This window comes from Schistocerca gregaria, chromosome 4 (genome assembly GCF_023897955.1).
Source record: "Schistocerca gregaria isolate iqSchGreg1 chromosome 4, iqSchGreg1.2, whole genome shotgun sequence".
Taxonomy (NCBI): Eukaryota; Metazoa; Arthropoda; class Insecta; order Orthoptera; family Acrididae; genus Schistocerca; species Schistocerca gregaria.
The window spans coordinates 294,445,714-294,455,549 of record NC_064923.1 but is presented as its reverse complement, the minus strand read 5'-3'; the positions used below and the strand labels follow the sequence as shown (position 1 = coordinate 294,455,549).

At 41.8% G+C, this 9,836-nt stretch overlaps 2 non-coding genes across 2 annotated transcripts; one reads left to right on the top strand and one right to left on the bottom strand.

The window, feature by feature from the left end:
• Positions 1-4,144: 4,144 nt before the first annotated feature.
• Positions 4,145-4,219, bottom strand: Trnas-cga (transfer RNA serine (anticodon CGA)). The gene has a single exon. It is a non-coding gene; the product is annotated as a tRNA-Ser (tRNA).
• A 235-nt stretch (positions 4,220-4,454) lies between these two features.
• On the top strand, positions 4,455-4,529 carry Trnas-cga (transfer RNA serine (anticodon CGA)). Its single transcript has one exon. It is a non-coding gene; the product is annotated as a tRNA-Ser (tRNA).
• The last annotated feature ends 5,307 nt before the right edge of the window (positions 4,530-9,836 follow it).

Genomic DNA, 9,836 nt, shown 5'->3' with positions numbered 1-9,836 from the left:
ATGTAATATATTCAGTTCAGAAGACTATTTTTAAAATATTTTTGCAATATGTTGTGCATGCAAGTGACCCACTGTGGCGCTGTTCAACATGTGTCAAACATTGCAATCTTGAATCTATATGCTCATCAGGTACTTTATAGTGATGTGAGGGACAATAAGTGTTACAAGATATATGTCGTGGCTACGTTATGATAGTTTGACATACATGCTTGCTCGACTGTGGTGTGTTTCATGTTTATATACTCATTTGTAATCTTGAAAATATTCGTAGCGAGTTCTGTTCATTGAACTCTCTCCTTTATTGCAGGATAATCATGGATAACATAAAGTGACTAGAAATTTTCTGGAGGCATTTAAGAAAAGGAGTAATGTTGGAGAGCCGAAGATAGGTGTTATTACCGTAAACAATAAAGACAATAACAAAGTGTGTGAACTTAACCTTGCTGGTACTCCAGCCCATTGCATTGAAAGTGACAAAGAGAGTACTTCGCAGAGGAAGCTTGGTTCATTTAATGAAAAGTATGAATGTTGTATGGGCGAACTGGATGTGAATGAAATATTTGACATGTCAGTTCTCAAAGGAAATTTTGCAAACTGTGTAAGGTGTATTCAATGTAATGAAGTTGGTCTGGGACTCTCTATAAAAAGTCGCGTTCACTTGCCAGTGAAATGGAACTGAAGTGTGGTAAGTGTTCATGCATGACCACCTTTGGAAAGTGTTGCTATAAGTGAAAATGAAGAAAATGGTAGCAAAATTTATGAAATTGCGTACAATTGGTAAGGGTACTACTGTCTGTGAAGTTTTCAGTGGAATAATGAAGGTTCCAAATCTCCCAACCAAGTTTATGAACTGTAATAGATTTATAGGGTCTAAAGTGGAGGACATCTATATAGAAGCTATGAAGAAAGGTGTAGAAGAGGCCGCAATCGGAAACAATGGTAACAGAAACCCGACTGGTCCTGGTACCTGGCATAAACGGGGACACATATCTCTCCATGATGTAGCATCTGCCACCACTATGCACACAGGGAAAGTTTTATATGTAGCAGTAACATCTAAATATTGTAGGAGCCTACGAAATTATAAAGGTGAACGTGGAAATAATTGCACAGCTAACCACAGTGGTAGTAGTGGAGGACTGGAAACAGCTGGTTTGCTAGTATATTTCAACGTTATGTTGCGTGTGATAAAGTGCGATATGTGAATTACGTTGTTCACGGTTATTCTAAAAGTTTCAAACATATTCAAGAACTGAAGCCGTATGGTAATGATGCAGTGCAGAAATTTGAGTGTACTGGACACGTAGAGAAACGAATTGGATCAAGCCCTTCGCCTGCTGAAAACTTCTTACAAGAAACAAAACTTGTCAAAGGGTTGGAAGGGAAGAGAAGGGTAATTGACAGTGTAATTGACAAACTACAGAATTATTATCAAATGGCTGTTAGGTAAAACATACATAGTGTCAATGAAATGAAGAAGGCTGTTTGGGCTCTTTTTTCATACTTTTTCAACCAATGAAATACCTCCTCATTATTTGTGTCCAAAAGGAGAAAACGGTTGGTGCACGTACAACAACGGATTGCTAACTGGTGAACTGTACGCTCATAAACAAGGTCTGCTTGATGCGGTAATGGAGGTGACAAAACCTATTTTCAGAGATATAGCAGCACCGGAACTGCTGAAAAAGAGTGGTCATCGAAAAACTTGAAACACCAATGAAAGTGTAAATAGTGTTATATGGTCAAGAACCCCCAAGACTGTGTTTGATGAAATATGTTGCTGTTGCTACTTTGAATGATGGCAACGTTGTAAGGTGCGAAGTATTTCGAAATATGGGAATGAAGGCAGGTTTCAACATGATACGGACGATTCTTACTTTAGACGAGGAACGTCTTCGGGCTGCTGATAGGGCTGTAAATAGCCCAGAAATACAAGCCAGAGTAAACAGGAGGAGGATAAAGAAGAAACTGGAAGAGAAGTCTGCAGAAGATGAAGATAATCCGTCCCATCGACCTGGAATGCACTAAGTAGGGTGATCCAAACTTTTTCGCTCGATTCCGAAAAGTTTTATCTTTTCATACAAATTAAGTGTTTTCTCAGGATCTACCGAACCAATATGCTTCAAATTTTCAGGAAATATTACACAGTTCCCTCTGCATTCCTTAACACATCCGCTTTCCAAAAACCTGTATATTGTTGAATTTGTAAACAAAAAAGCGCAAAAAGTAGTGAATTTTCATCACACAAGGAAAAAATTAATCTCTAAAACCTGAATTCAAATTTTTTAAATCCATGTGTTAGGTTGTAGCCAATACTCTAGTTAATAAGCTGTAAAAATCTCAACTTTCTGGTTTAAATGCTTTCTAAGAAACCATGTAATTAATAAGCGATTTTAACAATAGACAGATAGGACTTTCCGGAGCCCCTTTTTCAAATAATTTATAACACAGATTTCGAGGAGGACACCAGTCAGTCGCAAAATCCGTAGTTTAATATAGATGTAGTCGCTTCATTGCGCTTTGTTTTTGTCACTTGTCACAAGTGTACGTCTGACATGTTGATGTCTCTGTGATTCTTCTCGTAATACGCCGATGACGAATATGTTATACCCGAAATTCAGATGTGAAATAAACTACGGATTTAGCGACTGACTGCTATCGTTCTGTAAATTTTAATATTCAACGGTCGCTATGCACTCAGGCATCCAATGGATTCCACTTAGTTAAAATTCATTATAGTTTAAATCTTTAACAGCATATCTTGGATCAAATATGGCTTTCCAAATATTTGGCACGTCATAAATAATTTGTTGTAATGCAGTTATAGACGTTGACGTGGAGAACACGGCAAAGTGCCATAACCCGATTTCCCAGACAATTTGCTTATTGAAAAGGGGCCAAAATGAGTGAACACGTGTCTCGGCTCTTACGTGATCTCGACGGTTTCTCAGGAAACGAACGTCGGAGTTCCCGACGTAATTTACATGTCATGTAGTGCGCCACCAGCAAAGTTCAACTGGTGGCGTAGTAGCTAATGTCACAACCTCTCACTTTTGCGTTCCGTTTTCGAAATCCGATTGTTGCTTCTTGTTTTGTTTATTTATTATTTTACTTTTTCATTTATCTACTCTTGTCCGCAGAAGGTCAAGTTAAGTAATATAAGGGCGTTATATTAACTGTAATTGCGTTTCACAAAATGTGTCACACATTCATTATATAATATACACTATGTGATTCGAAGTATACGGACACCTGGCTGAAAATGACCTACAAGTTCGTGGCGCCTCTATCCGTAATGCTGGCTGAAAATGACTTACAAATTCGTGGCGCCTCTATCCGTAATGCTGGAATTCAATATGGTCCTGGCCCAGCCTTAGCCTTGATGACAGCTTCCATTCTCACAGGCATTCATTCAGTCAGGTGCTGGAAGGTTTCTTGGGGAATGGCAGCCCATTCTTCACGGAGTGCTGGACTGAGGAGAGGTAGCGATGTCGGTTGGTGAGCCATGGCACGAAGTAGACATTTCAAATCATCCCAAAAGTGTTCTATAGAATTCCGCTCAGGACTCTGTACAGACCAGTCCATTACAGAGATGTTCTTGTCGTGTGCCACTCCCCCACAGGCTGTGCCTTATGAACAGGTGCTTGATCGGGTTGGAAAGTTCAATCGCCATCCCCGAGTTACTCTTCAACACTGGGAATCAAGAAGGTGCTTAAAACATCAGTGTAGGCCGGTTCTGTGATAGTGCCAAGCAAGACAAAAAGGGGTGCAAGACAGCTCCATGTAAAACATGACTACACCATAACAACACCCCCTACCAATTTTACCGTTGGCGTTACACACGCTGGCAGATGACGTTCACCGGCATTCGCCATTCCCACATCCTGCCATCGGATCGCCGCATTGTCTACCATGATTCGTCTCTCCACACAACGTTTTTCCACTGTTCAATCGTCCAATGTTCACGCCTCTTACACCAAGCGAGGCGTCGTTTGGCATTTATCGGCGTTATGTGTGGCTTATGAGCAGCTGCTCGGCCATGAAATCGAAGTTATCTCACCTCCCACCTAACTGTCATAGTACTAGTTTGGAATTCCTGTGTGATGGTCAGGACAGATGAAACTTCCTGGCAGATTAAAACTGTGTGCCCGACCGAGACTCGAACTCGGGACCTTTGCCTTTCGCGGGCAAGTGCTCTACCAACTGAGCTACCGAAGCACGACTAACGCCCGGTACTCACAGCTTTACTTCTGCCAGTACCTCGTCTCCTACCTTCCAAACTTTACAGAAGCTCTGGAAACATCCCCCAGGCTGTGGCTAAGCCATGTCTCCGCAATATCCTTTCTTTCAGGAGTGCTAGTTCTGCAAGGTTCGCAGGAGAGCTTCTGTAAAGTTTGGAAGGTAGGAGACGAGGTACTGGCAGAAGTAAAGCTGTGAGTACCGGGCGTTAGTCGTGCTTCGGTAGCTCAGTTGGTAGAGCACTTGCCCGCGAAAGGCAAAGGTCCCGAGTTCGAGTCTCGGTCGGGCACACAGTTTTAATCTGCCAGGAAGTTTCATATCAGCGCACACTCCGCTGCAGAGTGAAAATCTCATTCTGGTCAGGACAGATGTCTGCCTATTGCACATTACGATTCTCTTCTACTGTTGGCGGTCTCTGTCAGTCAACAGATGTGCTCGGCCTGTACGCTTTTGTGCTGTACGTGTCCCTTCATGTTTCCACTTCATTATCACATGGGATACAGTGGAGGTTGAGATGTTTAGGCGTGTAGAAATCTCACATACAGACGTATGACACAAGTGACACCCAATCACCTGACGACGTTCGAAGTTCTTGAGTTCTGCGGAGCGCCCCAATTCTGCTCTCTCATGATGTCTAATGACTACTGAGGTCGCTGAAATGGAATACCTAGCAGTAGGTGTCAGCACAATGCACTTAATATGAAAAGCGTATGTTTTTGAGGGTGTCCAGATACTTTCTATCCCTTAGTGTACGTGTGTGTAGTGTTTTCAGCGGTTATAATCTTGTTCAATTATCATTTACCTGTATTTCATTCTCATATGGACTGTTATATTTTATTCTTCTGGAAGATTTGGTACGTTCCCTGGGATGATGCCGATCGTAGAAACATCCGACAAACAAATTCCGAAGATCGCACGAAGAGAGGTTTGCTCCACAAAGTTTCTTCGTTTGAATTTCACTCGGGAAAGAAACGTGGTTTTCATTGCTAAAGGTTTACCACGTTGGCAATAATTTCACAGCAAACCACACATAACACATAACTTTTCTGAAAACTATGGCTTGCTACTGATTATGAATCCAGACACACTACAGGTATTTCACCGAGAACAACTTTAAATCATTCTCTAATTCACTGTTTTTCCTTTTTTAAATTTATTGAGCAGACATACAATGACTAGACGGAAGAGGACTCCGTTACCTCAATATACACGGGAAAACATTCGTTTAGTAATCTTCTACGGACATGGGTAGATAGATGAAAAATTAATAAAAATAGTAATCGATTTCGAACACGGGGCACAAAAGTGTGAAGCTTAAACGCTAGTCACTGCGCCGTCGCTTCAGTTAGACTACTTAGATGTTAAAAGCCACATACACTGATTTCCGTGAAAACTAAGGCTGTCATTTTCTCAGGAACGGTCGAGTATATGCGAATAAGACGAGACATGTGTTCACTTATTTTGGCTTCTCTTTCACTGAGAGAACTTTCCGGGAAATCGGATGGTGGCACTTGCTGTGTTCTTCTTCTGAGTGATGAACTTGAATCACAGTTAAGTAATTAGGATTCAGCTCTTCCCTCTTCCTACTTTGGAAGAGTATTGAACTGTTTCTTATTACCGGCATACTGTTGTGTGGAACACCAAATAACAATCTGAAAAACTGTTTACTTCAGTCTACAGTCGTACTTTTATTTTGTCTCCTGGTTTCCTGTTTCGCTACCAAGTACTGGTTTCACTGCCATATGTCGGAGAGCATTTGTCAGATTCACTTCCCTACTATGTGTTTCACATACGCAGACACATGGGAAGCGATCACGATGGCGCACGCTAGGAGATGTCCACATTATGGTAGTTGGCAGTGAAACCGGTAACCAGTAGACAAAATAAAAGTACGGTACGACTGTAAACTAAGGCAGAAAGTTTTGTTGACTTCGATTTATTGACAGAATTTTAGGAAAGCGTTGTTTACCTGTACAGAACACCGCATATAGGATGCTGGTACGACCTATTCTTGAATACTGCTTGAGTGTTTGGGATCTGTACCAGGTTCTATTGAAGAAAGGCTTTGAAGGAATTTAGAGCCGGGCTGCTACATTTGTTACCTGTGGGTTTGAAAATTACGTATGCCGGAGATGCTTCAGGAACTCGAATGGAAATCCATGGAGGGAAGGTGACGTTCTTTTCGAGAACCACAGTTGAGAAAATTTAGAGAACCGACATATGCAGCTGACTGCTGAAAAATTCTACTACTGCCAACATGTATCGCCCGTAAGGACCGTGGAAATAACAAACGAGAAATTAGAGCTCATATGGAGGCATACAGATAGTCATTTTCTCTTCGCTTTAATTGCGTGTGGAACAGGAAACGAAATGACATGTAGTGGTACAGGGTATCCTCCACTACGACCCGTACTTTGACTGGTGGAGTGTCTATATAAATGTAGATGAAAGATACGTTACGTGGGATTGCATGAAATCAGGGAAGCCTCTCATCCGGCATCCATTCTTGGCAGGAGTCATTACCTTCCAGGCAATTTGAAGACCTTACTATGCGTCCAGAACTGAAAAGAGCGACGCGAGCAAATTGACAGGCATAATATATTTATCGATTTTGAGTGTTGTTTCTATTTCGCGACTTGTCGCACCTTGCTTTCCGAATAGCAATAATAACGCGACAGCAAACCTAATACATCATAATTACAGTGTTACTCTCTAACGAGCCCATTGTCAACACAGGTCCCTTATACCACTCAGAAAATAATGGACTTTGGCCCAAATTTTGTCAGGGGACTTCGGAACCATGCTTTATACCGATTTGTAGGTATTTGCAAGGAAACGTAGAAAAGCAGAGTTACAGTCAAGGTAGTCAAACACATTATCGTAAATTACATTAAAACGAATTAATCACCTTGCAAAGTGTCTGCGCCCGTCAGTAATGTACTAACAGGTTTTTTTTCTAAATCATACAACGATAACTACAGTTAGTTAAGTTCGTTTCTGTTACATTATAATGAAACTCTTCGGTTGATATAGAATCAACGTAACTGGTAACGTACTGCTTACTATGTGGCGACATTTTACCCATTTTATCCTTCCCTTCATTATTTTTAACAGCGCTGATAGCCTCACCCTTGAGCACTCCTAATCTCTAAACGCTCTCACGCTCGTACACCACGTACACGCAAGCACCGAAATTGAAATATTTCTTAACAGCAGCTGAGATAGGTTTCTACATATACCTTCTAGCACAAATGGGTGTAACAGTTCAGTGGGAACATCCCTAAAACTGATGAAAACTTGCGGTTTATTAGCCAGGTGGCCGTGCTGAGATATCGCGAACTTTATATGTGTGTCATATTCATCATTTACAGCAAAGATAGTGTGTATGACACTTTCCGAAATATCGTGGTAGCTCGGCAGCTTCACCCGGCTGGAAACACTAGAGCATTTCGTCAATAGTTTATGCTTTGAAAGTCTACATTCATACAAGCATGGAATGAATTCAGACTGATATATTCGCCCTTCCACTTCACCCAAATTTTTATCATGATTACAGAAGACCCAGTGACAGGAGCAACCAGTGTTACCGAGCATCATTCTACAGAATGGTCAGAAACAGTCTGTAAGGCATGTGAGGGTGTTGCAGGTTAGGTTGTGCTGAGAAATGATTGCTGAGAAAGAAAACAGTTCGATACGTTGCGCCGTTTTCGACTCAGCATTGAAGTAAGCTAGTCATTCCGTTGCGCGCAAACATTCAGGCGGCCAGACGAAATACAATTAGTATCAGTTGTTCTCACAGCGTAGATTATAGCGTTGCCCAACCTTTGGCTCGGCTTCTGTTCTTACTACTGTTCCACGTTCAGTTTTCGTATCGCTCTCTAGCTCGGTTTTAAGGGAAAAAAAACGACGTAGGTGACATCATCTCTGGCGGGTCGTTGGAAGTTGTGGGCGCGACTGCCTAATTGGCTAAAGTCACCGCCAAGTAACTTGGAAACGGCGCTAAGAATCGATTTTTCTTCACAATTATTCCTCAGAATATCGTTCCCTGTAACAACCTTACAGGCTTTCCTGATTGTTTCCGACTACCCCGTGTATCTGCATTCAGTACCGCAATACAGGGTGATTTACCAGCTGTTAGCAAAATGTTGGGAACAACCGAGGCCTCCGCGAAACAATTGGCCTGACTCTAACTTCCGTGGAATCACGAGTGGGGTCTTACCACGCTGCCGAAAGTAAAGCACGACTCACCTTCCTCTGAACAAAAGATCAAAAATTGTAAACGAAGAATACTGACTTACTTAAAGGTAAAATAATCACAGCTGCCGCGCCTTCTTTCCTACTATATATAAGTCTTTCCAGAATTTGTGATTATTTAATCTTCCGTTATCATCATTCCATTCTGCAGCTGATGGTAGTCCTTATATGCAACTGCGAATTAATTTAACCTGTTTAACATATACTCGTAGATAAGTAGCTGGAATGTGTAGCGAACTAATGCGAAGAAACATTTTTGATTTACACTGTGGGTGCTATTTCTCGACCGATCGGACTTACTTAGAGCCTTTGTAGCTTCTTTTCTGAAATATACCTTCACAATAGTAACGACAATAATGAAATTAATAATAATACCTGAAATGTGCTATCAACGTAACAAACCGCACAAAGTAATGCAACAGCTTTCAGGCGAAACTGTAATGTGATGAGCCGTTGCTGCGGGAGCAGCTCGGCATAGCGTCTCGGTCCGCTCTTTCATTGCGCGCACACATGTGGCGCGTAAGGGTAATGTCGTAGCGGCCCCTTGTTGTTCGAGGGCCTGCACAACCGACATGCAAGATAGGTTGCCGAATCCTTTCAGGATCGCGGCGAGAAACACTGACAGCGGACGGGAATAACAACCGACTTTCCAAATAAACATGGATTTATTTCTCCAGACAACATGTGACATTGTTCTACCAATCGCAACTCATATGACTCATCTAGCACTCTGCTGACCTGGCTTTATAAACACGCCTAGACCGTAAGACCGGCAGCGTTTACCAACCACTAGGAACAGCTCCGGGCAGTGCTTACGCCGGCCCTAGCATTGTATTCACTCGCCGTAGCATTGTACTAGCACGATAGGTTTTGTATTTTATAGTGTAGAGTTCCGTCAGTATTTTCTTCCAATGTCTTGTTTCCTTATCTGCTTTGCCACCTCAGGAGTTGTAAGGGTTTTTTTTTTGTATCTGTTCTTGCGTTTATCACTTAGTGTATGACAAGAAGGTGTTTTTCTTTAATTATAATAATGTGTGTTCAAACTGACCGTTAGTTCTGTCATGCCGACCGCAGGACACTACAGGTCAGCTGCTCGTAAGTAAGTTTAACCATGCTACTGTGTGTCGCTGTTAACGTACAACTAACACTGCCAGGAGAATAAACCCGAAACAGAGCTAACAGTAAAGGCAAACGTCAGAGCGGAGAAAAGAATAGGTTGCCTACAGCAAGTACCGAGAGTGGATGGAAAACTTCTGTTTCCAAACAGAACAAACAGGGCATAGCGTATTTTACGGACTATACGACACACCTTAATTTTTAAGAATTTTTTTTAAATGACGTTT